The sequence below is a fragment of the Typopeltis vanoorti genome, chromosome 4, assembly GCF_054136105.1.
Source record: "Typopeltis vanoorti isolate ZY-2024b chromosome 4, IOZ_Tvanoo_1.0, whole genome shotgun sequence".
Lineage (NCBI taxonomy): Eukaryota > Metazoa > Arthropoda > Arachnida > Uropygi > Thelyphonidae > Typopeltis > Typopeltis vanoorti.
In genome coordinates, this window is record NC_143552.1 from 120,024,419 (window position 1) to 120,040,326 (window position 15,908).

A 15,908-nucleotide genomic window follows, 5' to 3' on the forward strand; every position below is an offset into this window, starting at 1 on the left:
TTTTGGTTTACTTTATAGTATATAAAACATTTTAGCATTCTTTTTATTCTATTTAAAACCAAAAGAAAAAGGTCTATTCTTTAAATTAGTTGTGTAAAACGTGATCTATAAAAATTCACCTCTAAGATCGCATATATTGTAATGGAAATGTCATGCCTGGTTAAATAAATTTTCGACCGAAAGTAAGAACAACGTGGTGTAAAAGAGTGGGAGAAGCAGAATTTTAAATTGAAAGAAAAGTAGATGCCAGTAGAAATGCTTTGTAGGCATCTTTCATATCTGCGACTCCAACCTGTAAAATGTTGTAATAAACCAAACAGTATATTAGTACCATTGGTGGGCTAAGATTTGTTTTCTATTTTTATTAAATATATATTGTAATTTTATTAATCTTTCACATAATCCTGAAACTCAGCTCTAGAGAACAAATATTGAACTTTTTCAAGCTACAGTGGTCTTACACCGCGCTATGAAATTCATCTCTCATCTAGACATATTCACAAACAGATAGAATCAATCGACCGTGAGATGCGGTGATTGATTCATTCAATCCAATACCCTTGGAGGGTAATGAATGGCAATGCTGTAGCCAGTGAAGTTCTAACTGAGGCTCGGCCATTGCTGTTACCCTCCTGCTATGATCAGAGTTTTAATAGTTCAATACCACCTTATCCCTAGACTGTCCTCTACAGATAACGGGGAAGATGAAAAGCATTCTTGTTTCGCCCCTTTAAGCCAGTCCTTATAAGGACAATACATCAGATAGTTCCCTGTGTGGTTGCCGGGATAAGAATAGCACCAATGTAGCTATGCATGTCGTACGAGGCGACTAAAATTGGTACCCAGGGAGGGTAATGGATGGCAATACTGTTGCCAATGAAGTTCTAACTGAGGCTCGGCTATTGCTGTTACCCTCTTGCCATGATCAGAGCTTTATATAGCTCACTAACACCTTATCCTTACACTGTCCTCTACAGACAACGGGGAATATGAAAAACATTCTTGCTTCGCCCCCAAAACTCATAAGGCTTCAGAGAAGCCTTATGAGTTTTTTTTTCATCTGTTTAATTCAATTTGGAATCATTTTTATAAATAAAGCATTGTATACGAGCAAAATATATATTTTTTAATGTGCACATAGTATTTTCAGCTCTAACAGAAGGCTGTTTTTCATTATAAATATATTTCATTATGAAAAATAAATACATTTATGATAAAAATTAAATAATACTCAGTTTTTGAAGTAGCATTCATGAATGGTTTCAAATGAATATTTATTCTGTGTAACCATATAGTTTTATGATAAAATTTTTCATACTAATTTTGTATAACAGATGTTTTTTTTTAATTACATTTTTTTAAATTATTTTTTAATCACCCGGTCGGATTTAGTTGTCCGAAGAATTGATACATTTTTATAAATCTTTCTGTTGCTTATATAAGTTTGGGAAAATCAATTTCGAGATTTGAACATTTCAGTACTATTTTAATCTTCATTCGATTTACTTTGCTGCTTTCAGAATTCATCAGTTCTCGCGAGAACATTCATTGCTTTGGTTGTTAGTTCTTATTACTCAAATGATTGCTCAAATTATCTTCTTTATTTCGGCCATTGTTTATACGATAGTAATATATCACTCTCTGCTGAAATTCACACACACACACACACACACACACACACACACACACACACACACACACACACACACACACACACACACACACACACACACACACACACACACACACACACACACACACACACACACACACACACACACACACACCTGGTTGGCCGAGTGGTTAGCGTATCCACTCTCCGGCCAAGAGGCTGAGGGTTCGAATCCCGCGTAGGCATGGATGTTTGTGATTGTCTTCCACCCTCATACATTCATTCACCCAAGTATAGATACACTCTCCCAATATGGACTGGGTCACCATGGGAGTAGTAGACCCAAACCTCCCTCAATGGGAGAGGCCTTCACCCTGCAGTGGGTAGAAAAATAGGCTGTTCATCGTCATCATATAAATATATACTCATATATAGTTGACCCTTGAAGAAAGAGGGTTTGAACAGCTCGGATCCACTTATACGCGGTTTTTTATGAATAAATATATTGGAAAATTTTTTGTAGATTTGCGACAATTTGAAAAAATTCGCAGACGAACCGTTTACCTTAGAAATATCGAAAAAAAATTATGAATAAGTTAGGTATGTCATGATTGTAAAGATTATATGTAGATACTGGTCTATTTTATCATTTACTACCATAAAATATTCCCAAATCTACTATAAAAAGTTAAAATTTATCAAAACTTACACATACAAACACTTACGGCCATTTGCAGTCGAGAGAAATGTAAACAAACGCAAAGATACAGTGTTAAATCTTAACTGCATAAAATTAACTGTTATGAATTAGTTAAATTAATTAATTAGCATAAAATAAAATTTTTATAACGATTCGTTCATCAGTGTATAGGCTAGGCTACCGCGAAGCAATAGCATCGATTGCGCTAGGCTGCCATAAAGCAATCCTATTGCTGCCTCTTCGTTATTAATGCATGAATCGTTATACCTGTAAATAAATATGAATTTCATTATCTTTTCATTTTTGATGTCTAGTGTTAGTAGTACGTATAACATCTACAGTAGTTTGTATCATATAATACAATATTGATGTAAGTACTGACAGAAATACGATTTATCTAGTAAACAAATAACGTAAACTTACGGTATCGATAAATGCAGTACATTTCTGTAAATGTATTTTCACTTCCTTATAATTTTCTTTAATAACTTTTCTTTTTCTCTAGCTTACTTTATTGCAAGAATATAGTATTTAATACATACATACTATATAAAATATGTGTTTATCGACTGTTTATGTTATCGGTAAGACTTCCGGTCAACAGTAGGCTATTAGTAGTTTTTTGGAGGAATCAAAAGTTATATGGATTTTTCGAACAACGCGGGAGATCGGCTCTCCTAACCCCCCCCCCCCCCCGCATTGTCAAGGATCAACTGCATATATGTGAAAATATATGAAACTATAAATGACTAACTAATAAGTTATGACAACTTACATTTTTGATATTATAGTACAGATTCACATATAGAAATCAATTTTTTTTTCAATTAAAAACTATTTGAAGCGAATTAATGAATCTAATTCATTGTGGAGAATTGTTGTTTGCGAAGTAATCGGTCATGAATATCTATTTCTAGATGTTACTGTGCATTCAGGAAGAGATAAATGCAGATATTAAAAATTAAAATGCTTTTTGTATCTTTCTATTTGCGTTATCACTTGATCTCCAAAATCATAAGTGAGTCATAACAGCGTAAGCTACCACGCATTGCTAGGAAGAAAGTCAAAATAGAAGTGTGTGTGGGGGGCGAAATTATTAATTAGAAATAAGTAGTTGAATGCCTTATTTTTATTGCGCACTTTGATATATATTTGAAACAGTTCATTTCTTTAGGATAATAAACTTAAAAAATTACGAAAATGTCGCTATATAATTATTAAGAATTCAAAAAAAAAAAAAATAATAATCCAGTAACGCCTCCCCCTCCCAAACGGAGTGGGCAATTTATCCCTAAAAATAAAAATAAAAACTACGCATGCCTATTTGAATCAATAGTAATATTTATTTATTTTAATTAGTTGTTACATTTTTGATTGTGATATTATCTAGCGTTTAGATAAGAGGAGGGAGTAAATATTACGTTTGACGTCATAGAGAGAATGAAAACTAAACAAGCCCTATTTATTATGGGCCACATGAATGTGTATTTTAGCCCTTATTTCTTTAAATAAAAATAAAAATATATAATTTTACGTGTTACTTAAAATAGTATGCTACTTGAAGCAATTAGGTAAGATCTGCATATTTAAATGATCTTCTTGTCAACTAAAATACACACCTTTTATTTAGACACATCTATACTAAATATAATTGAAGTAAAACTCGTTTTCATAAATCTAGTTAAGCTTAAACGACATGACTAAATATGGCCAATTAATTGCAAGTTAGTATACCTCATGTAATCCCCGAGGATTCTTTATAAAAACCAGAAGTGTTACTTCTATTTGCTATGTACTTGAGTTCAATTTCCTTAGCTGATTAAAGAAAGTTCATTGTCCTGTTGAAAACGGGGATCGAGGAAAGGGGGAAGAGTTTAAAAAGTAGTAAGAAGACTGTATCTAATAAATAAAATTAACCGGTATGGGTCACAGATAATAGTAATAAAAGAGTTAATAGAAAACTCGTCTAAGAGATGAATCCACCCAGTGGTTAAAACTGCAAAAGGTCTTTGTATCATCGACTGACGTAAAAAAAAAAAAATAATAAATAAATAAACAAACAAGCAAGCAATTCTTGCTAACTTTCAGAGATCTGAAACCGAGCCACAGAACTAAAGCGGGGGGGGGGGTGGTAAGAGATTAAAAAAAAAAAAAAAACTGAACGAATAGCACAGAACGTGAGCCGACAACCACTAAAGGACCACCACCTGCATCGTCTCCGACTGTAATAACTCCTCGTGCACTAAACCTGCATGGGTAGAGTTATTAATTATTTTTCGCTAGCGCCCAACCGTATCACCTGTGGCAGACTTTTTGGTGGATAGTGTGGGAAAACAAAGGCGTTATCAGTAACTCTGTCTAACGAGGGGGCGTGACGTTGGCAGCAAGAGTCACGGGCCACAGGAGCACCTTAAGATTATGGAGGATGGAGAAAAAACATGTGACAACTGGGTGGCGTTATGATAAGGCGTCTCGAACTGGCGGAAAAATAAATAAACAAAACGAATCACCGCAAGAATAATTGCCTTTACGAATATGGCAGTGAGGGAGTGACGTCACAATCACGTGGTTAAGTAGGAGAGAGAGAGAGAGAGAGAGAGAAAAAAAAGAGTGGAGGAGGGGATAAGAAAAGGGCAGAAAGAACCCGGCAATCTTGTAATCAGCGACCAGAAAAATGTCGTAAAGTCTCTTTGCCTTGAATCTCTTTGTTTCGCCCAATCGGTCTACTCTTTGGTCTCAAAGGATGAGAAATTGAGAGCACACGAGCGATGACAAAGCCTTCTTCCGTAAGGGAATATTTTCCGAGTCGTTGGCTGTAAGGGAAATAACGTTAAAGGAGTAAGCGCATTGGGGGGTGAAGTGGCGCTGGTGTGTAGGGGGGATAGGAATGAAAGACAGAACGTGCGCAGTTGAACGGATAACAAAAACGGAAATTGAGACTAGACCGATAACGTTCAAGTGTAACCGATGTTATTATACGCAAGAGCGGCTGGATAGACCAAAAACAGAAACGACACGGGGTTTAAGACCTCAGTTCGACCTCCGCCTTGTCTCCTGGTAAATGTCGAATTGATTCCGAGAAAGATGTTCTTTGTGTTATATTTTTATTTTTATTTTTTTTTTACCATCGCTGCGACTATCAGCCACATTAATACGTCAGCAGTTTATTTTTAAGTTTATTTCTTTTAAGAAGGAATGATAAGAGATGCGTGGATGAGTTAGAGATAAGAAGATGAAAATGCACCAGCGTTGGACAGATAGCAAAAGAGGAGGGGTGCGGGGTTATGTTGCTTTTATTAAAAATTGCTAAAAATATCCGGTCTGTCTGTATCGAAATTTTTGGCTGCTGAACCAGACAGTAATTCTGATTCTCTGGAATAGAGGAGTGAAAGAAAGACAGAAAAAGGAGGATGGGGAAGGAAGAAAGAGGTTGCAAAAAAAAAGAGAGGAAAATTTAAAACAAATACTGAAAGAAACCTGAAGAAGGGAAAACCAAGAGAGAAAAAAAAAAAAAAAAGGGAGGCTATGACGTGTGAATTTCCATTAAGAAAACTGTTGCAGCTTTATGAGTTGTTGAAAGAATATTAGTAACAGTACAACATTTAAGAATGAATGTTAACTCTTTCTTAATAAAATCGGATCCCATAGAATTCAACGTTACGAAATTTCTGTATACGTCACTGATATATTTATCCCGGACGCTAAATGAGATAACTGATTTATATAAAAAAAACTTCAGTTTATAAAAATAAATTAAAATATTAGCTAGCTACTTGCTGGAAATCACTAATAAACAATTACAAAATTTAAACTAATAAAATGCTGTAGAAAAGAGGTATTGTGCTGGCAATGCTGTAGCCAATGAAGTTCTAACTGAGGCTCGGCATTACCGTTACCACGAGACGTTGAGTTTCGCTCTCTTAGGTTTCTTCCGAAATTTTGCTCCCGGTGAGGGGGGGGGGGCCTTAGATTTCGGGGAGGTTTGCCCTGGGAGAGCATTTTGAGTCTCCGGGGAGGGTGTTCTCCGGTGAGGGGTTGTGTCGGTTGATGCTTTTCCCTGGAATATGAGCGGTGGTGCGGGAGCCCGTTACTGAGTTGGACGGACTTTCGGCCACTATATATATATATAGAGAGAGAGAGAGTGGTCTAGGGATCGTCCTAATTTTTAGAGATGGCTTTACTTATTCAGTAGCCAATGAAGTTCCAACTGAGGCTCGGCTATTGCTGTTACCCTCCTGCCATGATCAGAGCTCATAGCTCAATAACACCCTATCCTTACATTGTCCTCTACAGATAACGGGGAATATGAAAAGCATCCTTGCTTCGCCCATCTAGCAAAAAAAAAAAAAAAAAAAAAACTAATAACTGAGGCCATCGGATAGCCCCAAAATTAGGGGATATCATCTCTACAGAACTGACAGGCCAAATTACAGAGGTGGTGGCACTGCAATCTTCATTAAAAATTATATCCAACAGCATACAGTGAACAACCCCAACCACTAACCTTGAGGTTAGTGGTGTGGAGGTTCTTACTAGCTCGGCTGGCAGACTGAAAATTTATGCAGCATACAACCCACCGCAAAAAACACTACTGCACACGGATCTGGATGCCATCCTAGATGCTAGAGAGCCCATCATTATTGCTGGGAGACTTAAACTCCAAACACCCGACATGGAATTGTAGAACCACAACGGACGCCTCCTCGCCAACTACACAACATTCAATTGCGCTGTCGTCGCAGGCCCCACTGAACCTACTCATCACAGCCCGAATGGCACTGCTGACATCTTAGATATAGCCATCCTGCAATATGTTAAATTTCAATATAATTTAAGAACATTAAACGAACTGTCATCAGATCGTGATCCAGTGCTATTAGCAAAAGCAATCCAAGAGTTCATTGGCCCTGTTCCTCCTATAAGGTCAAAGCAAGAAATTGAAACAGTAGTCAAAAATTTTACTCAGCAAATTAATACAGCCATGACTGCCGTTATGGCTGCATTCATTTGCTGAGTAAAAATTTACACAACTTTACACCTCTTACACAACTCGCTCCATAACAAATCGGTTACCGGAGAATATTATGAACCTGATCAGAGATAAAAATAAAGCTAGAAAAATGTTTCACAATACTCGCGTGCCTCAAGACAAAAGAATTCTTAACAGATTAAATGGAGCTGCGAGAGACGCCCTCAGAGCCCGCAGGGATCGACTATGGGAGGATAAGTTGGCTTCCTTCTCACCTGCGGATCACTCTATTTGGGCACTCTTGAGAAATCTCAGAAACAAAAACAAAACTCTTCCCCCTCTACAATCGGACCTGGGCCTTGTGCACACGGATGCAGAGAAGGTAGAAATCATTACAAAAAATTTAGAAGGACAGTGTCGACCTGCTCATGGAAACTTAAATTTCAGCCACATGTATAAAATTCATCTTCATGTGAGACATGTACTAAAACTTCCTAATGCCTGTACTAATCAAATCGTCCCTACTTCACCAGCAGAAATCTACGAGATCATTAACAATGTTAACAATGTTATCCTGGTCCAGATGGCATCACCAATAAAGTTATTAAACTACTATCCCGCAGAGCCATTGTGCACCTTACCAACATAATCAACGCGATTATTAGATTCCGATATTTCCCTTCCCCATGGAAAACTGCTTATATAACCCCATTCATAAACCAACAAAGACCTACATCTACCGCAAAATTATCGTTCCATTAGCCTGATTTCAAACCTGGAAAAGATTGTCGAAAGGGTCATCCTCACCAGACTCCAATCCATAGTAAATAAGCTGAATATCCTCCCAAATGAACAATTTGGATTCCGTCAACATCATAGCACCACTCAACAGATCCATAGACTAACAGGCTTCAATTGGCATCAACTTACCGGAACTGTCTTTCCGGATATGGCCAAGGCTTTCGATAAAGTGTGGCATTATGGTCTGCTCCACAAGCTCATCGCCTTTAACATCCCGCTACAGATGGTGTAGTTGATCCAATCATACCTCAGCAATAGATTTATGCAGGTCAAGATAAACTACACTATATCTACCAAGCTCCCCATTCTGACTAATATTCCTCAAAGATGATTACTGGCTCCAATTGTGTTCTCGATATTTATGGTAGATATTCCACACAATCCAATGTCATTTATCTTGACCCTCTACGCTGATAACACAGCGATACTAACCAGATCTCTTTGCCCACACACCTAGTCACCAAAAAACGCTAAGAAAACCTACAAATATTAGAAAAATGGTTCTGCAATTGGAGATTACAAGTAAACCCCTTGAAGAGCATAGCCGTGCTCTTCTCCAGAAGACCAGTATCTCCTACAGAGAACATCTTCCTGTTTAACACCAAAATTCCTTGGAAAACAGAAGTCAGATACCTTGGTGTACTTCTGGAAAAAGACTAACCTTCAACCACCATATCAAGGACTCGTGTGCAAAGGCATCAAAAGCCATCGCCCAGCTCTATCCCCTAATAAACAGTAAATTGCACACCAGAATCAAACTGCTCCTCTACAAACTGATGATTCGTCCTATAATCACATATGCTTCGCCAGCATGGAGCCACACCGCTGATACTAATATCCTCAAACTGCAGCGAGTCCAAAACAAATGCCTTCGTATGATTCTGAACGGCCCATGGTTTGTCAGAGATGTTCGACTTCATCGGGACACAGCCATCCCCTATATATATATACTCTTTCCTTCAGTCTCTTGCAGCAAAGTATTTCCTAAAGACGTCTACACATCCCAATCCACTGGTACAACAAGCTGCTGACTATGATGAAACAGATCTGTACAAACACAAAAGATCTAAAGCCATCCTGATTTCAAGAAATGATCTATAATCCCCCTGCCCTCTCAGGAGGGCGAACATATTGCTCATAGACTTTTTTCTTCACTGTATCCATTCAGACAGCAGGGAATATGAAAAGCATCTTGCTTCACCCTTGGAGTCAGTAAAGTTGAAGTTGAAGAAACGAATATCAGAAATAAAGACGGTCTTTGTTTTATAGCATAAAAAATATGTTGTCTTTCCCGACACGAGATAAAAGAAATGGTTGGTAAACGCTACGCTATTAATACTGTAGTTTAAGGTTAAAGGCGGAGTCCCAAAAGCACAGGCTCTAAGTGCGTACTTCTTATGAATCGGCTTAAAAAGGTCTTTTTCTGTCTAAATAGATTGAGGGAATATAATGGGGCGAATAAAAACAATTGTTGTCTTGGATATTTAACCTCATTGTTTAAGGAAGGCAACTAACGGATGATTATAAGTTAAGCCTAATTTATGATGGAACTCACGAAGCCTAGATCCGGTGTTTTTTCCTTCTATCTATCTTTCTTTCTTTCTTTTTTTTTTTTTTTCATGTAACCTACAAAGTGATAAAGAGCTCCCAAGTTTCCTGCTATTGCAGGAATCTATGACGTTTTATTTATTTATCAATTATTTGTACACCAGCATCTAAATAGTGGGCAAATAGTTCGGAGTTGGATTTAAAGCTTGCATTGATAAACTATTAGACGCATGCAATCACAGAAGATATAGAGGAGGAAGGGGGGGGGGACATTATTCCAGCTTTTTTGAACATAAAAGAAGGTAAAATACAATAGTCACAGATAACATCTACGACATTTCGTGACTTAAGTTTGGTATGTGACTGAACAATACTCGACATTGTCGCATTGTCTACAAAATGATTAACTCAAGTGTTTTGCATTCTTTTCTTAGGAAACCAAAGAAAGAATACAATGAAAAATCCCAACCCTGCAATTGAGTGGATTATAGAGATAAGCTTCCAGATAGAGAAACAAGTGTCGTTGATGCCCACATCTCGGAATTTGAAAGAATAAGTTGGCAAAGAAAGCAAATCACACACACACACACACACACACACACACACACACACACACACACACACACACACACACACGTTTGAGCTCCACAGAAAAATAAATGAATATTATATCACTATTAGTTTGTATCGAGTGTAGCCATAGCTTTCCTTTTCCATTAGGTGTGTCCGCATTCCGGAAATGTACGTAAGCAACTAAATGTTGTAATTAGTTGCCCAGATGGTGAGTAAGCTAATGGAACGCAGTTGTTATTCGCGAATATTCGGCCTTGTTAAGCTAATTATTGTAGTTGGGTAGGCGTAGACACACGTTCATTCCAGATAAGAAATATCAATGCATATACACGCACATATACATTCCATCTTAAGAGAGAGAGAGAGAGAGAGAGAGAGAGAGAGAGAGAGAATCTGCGCATTATGTAGATGCATAATGTGAATTTACTCGTTTATTTATGTAATAAATAAATAAATAATAACCCCTGCAAAGCAGTAATAATAGTACATATGCAGCGGATTTGCAAATTCTGAACACACCATAGCTTGTTCAATACAGGTATTGATTTTGGTGATGTGTATTGTGAACAAACGAAAGGAGTTTGATGTGTGTTACTGTCTCGGTTCGTGTGAGGATGCAATGGTTGTGAAAATAGAAACACTTAAAACTCTCAATAGCAATTTCCCCTTCCCCTAACTGCTACTAAGAAGTAGTTTGTATGAAATCTCCGTCCACAGATTGGAAACAATAAAGTGTCACACAAAGGTGAATGTTGAATTTTGATTTAGATCATTTATTTGATGTGGAAATCCCTTGGTTTCAACTTCAAATATATCGTTCCAGTCTTGTCTTTTAATTGCTCATCAAAATGACTCGGTTTGCATTCCTGAATTTCTGGCAGAGACCGCATTCGATTTTTATTACAGAGAATTATCATTTGACATCGAAAATTAAGTCCGAGATTACCAATCCCTGGAGGGGGGGGGGGAAATTAAGAGGACAAAACAGTGTTTTTTTTCCCGGGCACCTCAAAAGGTTTAAGAGGACACAACGTACCTCTTCTAAGTAATATATTATGCTGTCTGAATTTCAGTAAGAAAGAAAAACTGTATTCCATATGAATGACCAGTGTTTCATGCAACACGATTTCTCCAATGGGACCATGTTACAGTGCGTGATTAGACATTTCTTAATTCAATCCGAACATGAAAGCTTAACCAGAACACTCCAAAAACAACATCATTCTTGGAAGACTTCCTGTATTCCTCTAATTCTACGAAATCGTATGCATCATATGATTTAATTCTATCTCTCGAACGCCATCAGAACACTTCAATTTCAAAAGTGTTTTTTGAACACTGTGTAGTGACAATAGTTATGCCTATATAGCAAGCAATCCTTGGCATTTCTTTTATGTAATAAAATATAAAATATTCTTTGATAACCAGGAGAATCCGAAATTTTTTTAACCGAGTGTATATACATATAAATACGCAATTAATTCGGGGTATAGAAACCAAAGTTACTTCCTATTTTTTTTTTAACTTGACCTTAAATGACGTCATTATTTTATCGGGACTTTTGAAGCGAGATACGAAGCTTTGTCACGGAGCTTCATACCCCCCCCCCTACCACCACGTTTTGAGTGATGCTTTATTTATTTATTTTTCATTTGCATCACTCAAAACGTGGTGGTGGTGGTGGGGGGGGGGTATGGAAGTTTCATCTTAATACTTTCTATGTAAATTTGGTTATCTGAAAAGGTAATGTATAGTTTGTTTTTATAGTAATAATTACAGAGAGAAATGCGCGCCCTTTTTTGTCATGTGATCCCTCCTATAGCCGGCCTAGTTGGCCGAGTGGTTAGCGTATCCACTCTCCAGCCAAGGACATGGATATTTATGAATATCCTACTAACCAATTATCATATGTACTGCTGTGACTTGTGTCCTGGCGCAGTGTGACCTTTGATGTCTTTGCGCCATAAAAAAAAAAAAATCAAATCAACCTTTTCCTATCACAAAGTGATACATTTTTCCAGACCACCTTCCTAGTGTATGACATCATTTAACAATACATTTCAGAGTAAAAAATAAACAGAAATACTAAGTACCTAGCGAAGCGTATAGACATACCACCTCTACCATTACCCAAACAGCTAAGACATAACATAATCATCAGCGAGTCTGCAGTCAATATCACAATGTTCTTTAGATATCAGCAAAATGTCTGAGGCATTTTTTAATCTCATTTGAGGTCTGGGAAGAAACGGCAATACTTAACGTGGGGGTTCTCCATCAGGTCTGGTGACTACAAGAACAGGACAGTTCCCAGGACGGTCGGCACGCAACTAAGGGCTGTTACCATAGTAACGGAAAGACAAGTCAGTGACCTTGTAACTTCCAAATTTCACGAACCCTGCCCCCTCATTGTTTTCAAGACCACTTTAGCGGTGCAGGTTTTTCTGTTTTGCCCCTGCCACGTTAGGAAACACAAAGGGGATGAATACGGCGACTTTATCTCAGATATAAGCTGCGTCTCCTTAATTAACGTGCGTATTAAGCTGATTCAGTAAGGCTTAAAATAAAAGAGTTGGGAACACTAAGGGAGGAGGAGGGATAACGGGGGGGGGAGAATTTGTTGAAGCACGAGCTAAAAGAAAACAATAATAGCCCCCTCCGATCGCACGACCAGTGAGTTACACGAAGAGTACAGGAATCCTAATGTTTAACGTGCAGCCAGGAGAAAAATTGGCATTTTATCAAGATCAGAGTAAGTGGCACGTTACAGTCGGGAACAAGTGAATGAATAGGACTTCAGCATCTGCTGGGAACAAACAAGGAGGTATGCGTTGGCACAAAAACAAATAAAAGGCTAACAAAAAAAGCTGTACACTTCTAGCATTTTAACGTAAATTTAAGGGAATTTGTCCACCCTGTCCCTTCATTCCCAATTCATCATGTTGAACATCGGAAGGGTGTGCAATGGACTGACTTATTTATTTATTTTTTTTTTTTGTGTGTGTCTGATTCAGTAAGAAATTTTTAATCATCTTTATTATTTTATTTATTTGTTTTTGTATATTTACTTAGTCAGCAAACCCTCTTCTAGATACCAAACGTGTACATTTTTCAAGTCGCTTCAGATCTCCAATAAGCGGAGAGCTGGCCTCATACCGGGGGATGATACTCCCACCTGATGTCAATCACAAACATCCATGGCGGGATTCGAACCCGCTCGCTGTTTGGAGAATTTATACGCTGACCAATCAACCAACTATGTTGATCACTCGGTCCATTTTTCTATATTATTATTCCATGGAGTCCAAAGACAGATCGTGGGAGGTGCCTTGTCACTCATACTGCTGACATACAGTTCCCGTATTCATCGCTTCCACACCAGAAAATAATAATTAATTTGTAATTTAAGAAAAATAAAAAAAAAATGGAAATAATGTGAAACAAATAAAAAGATGTGTTTGATAATAGCATTCTTTTAGGTAACGTTATGAATAATATTACCTAAAACTGACTGACTTGGATCAGGGGATGGTTGACAGACAGATTTTAAAAAGTGGTATACGGTGGGTGTGAATCTGACAGATTTAAGGAGGGGACCAGTGGTGTACCCCAGGGTTCGGTCCTTGGGCCATTATTGTTCAATCTGTACATTAATGACATCAGGAAGGATCTAACATCAGATTTGCAATTGTTTGCCGATGATGCGAAGAGAGGCATGGCAATCAGGGATGCTACTGATATTCAGCAATTACAAAATGATTTGAATAGACTGGAAATTTGGGCAAACGAAAATGGCTCTCAGTTTAATGTTAGTAAGTGTATATAAAGTTATGCACTTTGGCGTGATTAGAGTTCCAGCGGCATATTATATCAGCGGGATTATGCTACAAGATACTGAAGAGGCAAGGGATCTTGGCGTATTGGTGGATAGGAATTTGAAGTTCAAAGGTCACATAGCAAAAGTTGCAAGTACAACTTAGAAGATGATTGCGATATTGAAGCGAACCTTGACATGTAAGGATAAGGAAGTCATTTTGCCTCTTTATAAGGCTTTGATAAGACCACTCTTGGATTACTGTGCGCAGATTTGGTCTCTCGGGTTCCAAGGGGATAAAGAAGCTGGAAAGGGTACAAAGAAGAGTTACAAAGATTATATCCGGATTATGGGATTTAGATTATGAGGACAGATTGTGAGTATGTGGATTGTGGACTCTGGTTAATAGGAGAAAGAGGGAAGATATGATAGAGGTCTATAAACTTTTGAATGGGTGTTATAGGATATCAACTGATGAAATTTTTCGTTATATGCAATGTGGAGAGAGAACACGGGGGCGCATCCATGGAAGTTTAATTTATTTGCAGTCAAGAAAGGGGTGAGAGCTAGGTTTTTCTCCCAGATAGTGAGTGAGTGAGTGGAATAGCTTGCCTTTAGGGATAGTGAATGCATCTACTGTAAATTAATTTAAAGGAAGGTATGATAGCTGATTTGGATGATGCATGGTCCCCTCAATGAGTCTTTGACTCCCTGGAGGTGTCAGACGACAACAACAACAACAACAACAACAATAGTAGTCAACAAATGCAACAAGATATTTTTCACTTATTCACAAATTTCATCGAAATTCGTCAAGCTACATTCGGTGTTGCTACGTATAGAACGAATCTAAAGTATCACACGGTTTCAATGGGAAAATTCTGACTTTCTCATTCCTTCTCAAATAAAATATTTTTTTCCTATACTAACTACAAAAAAATGTTTCTTTTAAAGCTGAAAAATGATTAAAAAAATGTAATTTCTTCGATTTTTAAGCCTTTAAACGAAGAGGGACTTGTATTTTAAAGAATTAGAATAACTTTCTGTTGTTTTCTTTTTTAATTTAAATTAGCACGAGAGTAGCGTGGTTTTTCTATGTGCATATTCTTATCTAAATTTCTAGTTGGGAAATTTTAGATTCACTAAACAGTTAAAAGCTTTTTTTTTTTTTATTTTATTTGTTTGCTCCTAGCTTTCACTGATTTAGCGCTTGCCCTATTTTTTTTTCTCTCTCTCTCTGTCTTTCTTGTTCTTTGTTAAAAAATGTCTGACCTTTCCCCCATCGAATGGGAGATGTCATGTAATTTATGAACTATCGCAAGAATATTTATTTTTATTTATTATATTATGGGTCATATTGCCGTCTCTTTGGACTCCTTATGGTTGCCCCCGTAACTCATAGGATTTCGGAAATAAATTCTCTCCCAGAAGAAGTGGTGGGATTGCAACCCTTTTCCCCACGGAATTAGTAAGACAATCACAAATATCCGTAATAATAATAATAGTCAACAAATGCAAGTGGTGGGAAGGTACTCGAACCACTTGGGCAACCAGGCCAATAATTTTTTTTTCCCAAACATTTAATAAAACTTTAATAAAACAATAATCGGCTATCAACACTACTTGATAGCCGATTATTGATAGAAAAACAATAAAAATGAAATAAGAGCAAAGATTTTGTAGGTTGGTAATATTTGAGTCGTTAGCATGGAGTATTTTTTCTAAGATGTCACCGACGAATAATTTACTCAAAAAAAAAACAAAAAAACTAACAAGTAGCAAATGAGAATCACGAAATACGCTAGGGGGAGGGGCTTATTGCATGGCGAAATAAGATATTTGTCATTCTAGTTACATTTAAAGCAACAATATCGATAATTAGGCTTAGCAA

The 15,908-nt window shown here is 37.3% G+C and overlaps 1 protein-coding gene across 1 annotated transcript in view; it reads right to left on the reverse strand.

The window, feature by feature from the left end:
- Window positions 1–15,908, reverse strand: part of LOC150107643 (zinc finger protein castor homolog 1-like) — a 252,159-nt gene that overhangs the window by 220,907 nt on the left and 15,344 nt on the right. The window lies entirely within an intron of this gene.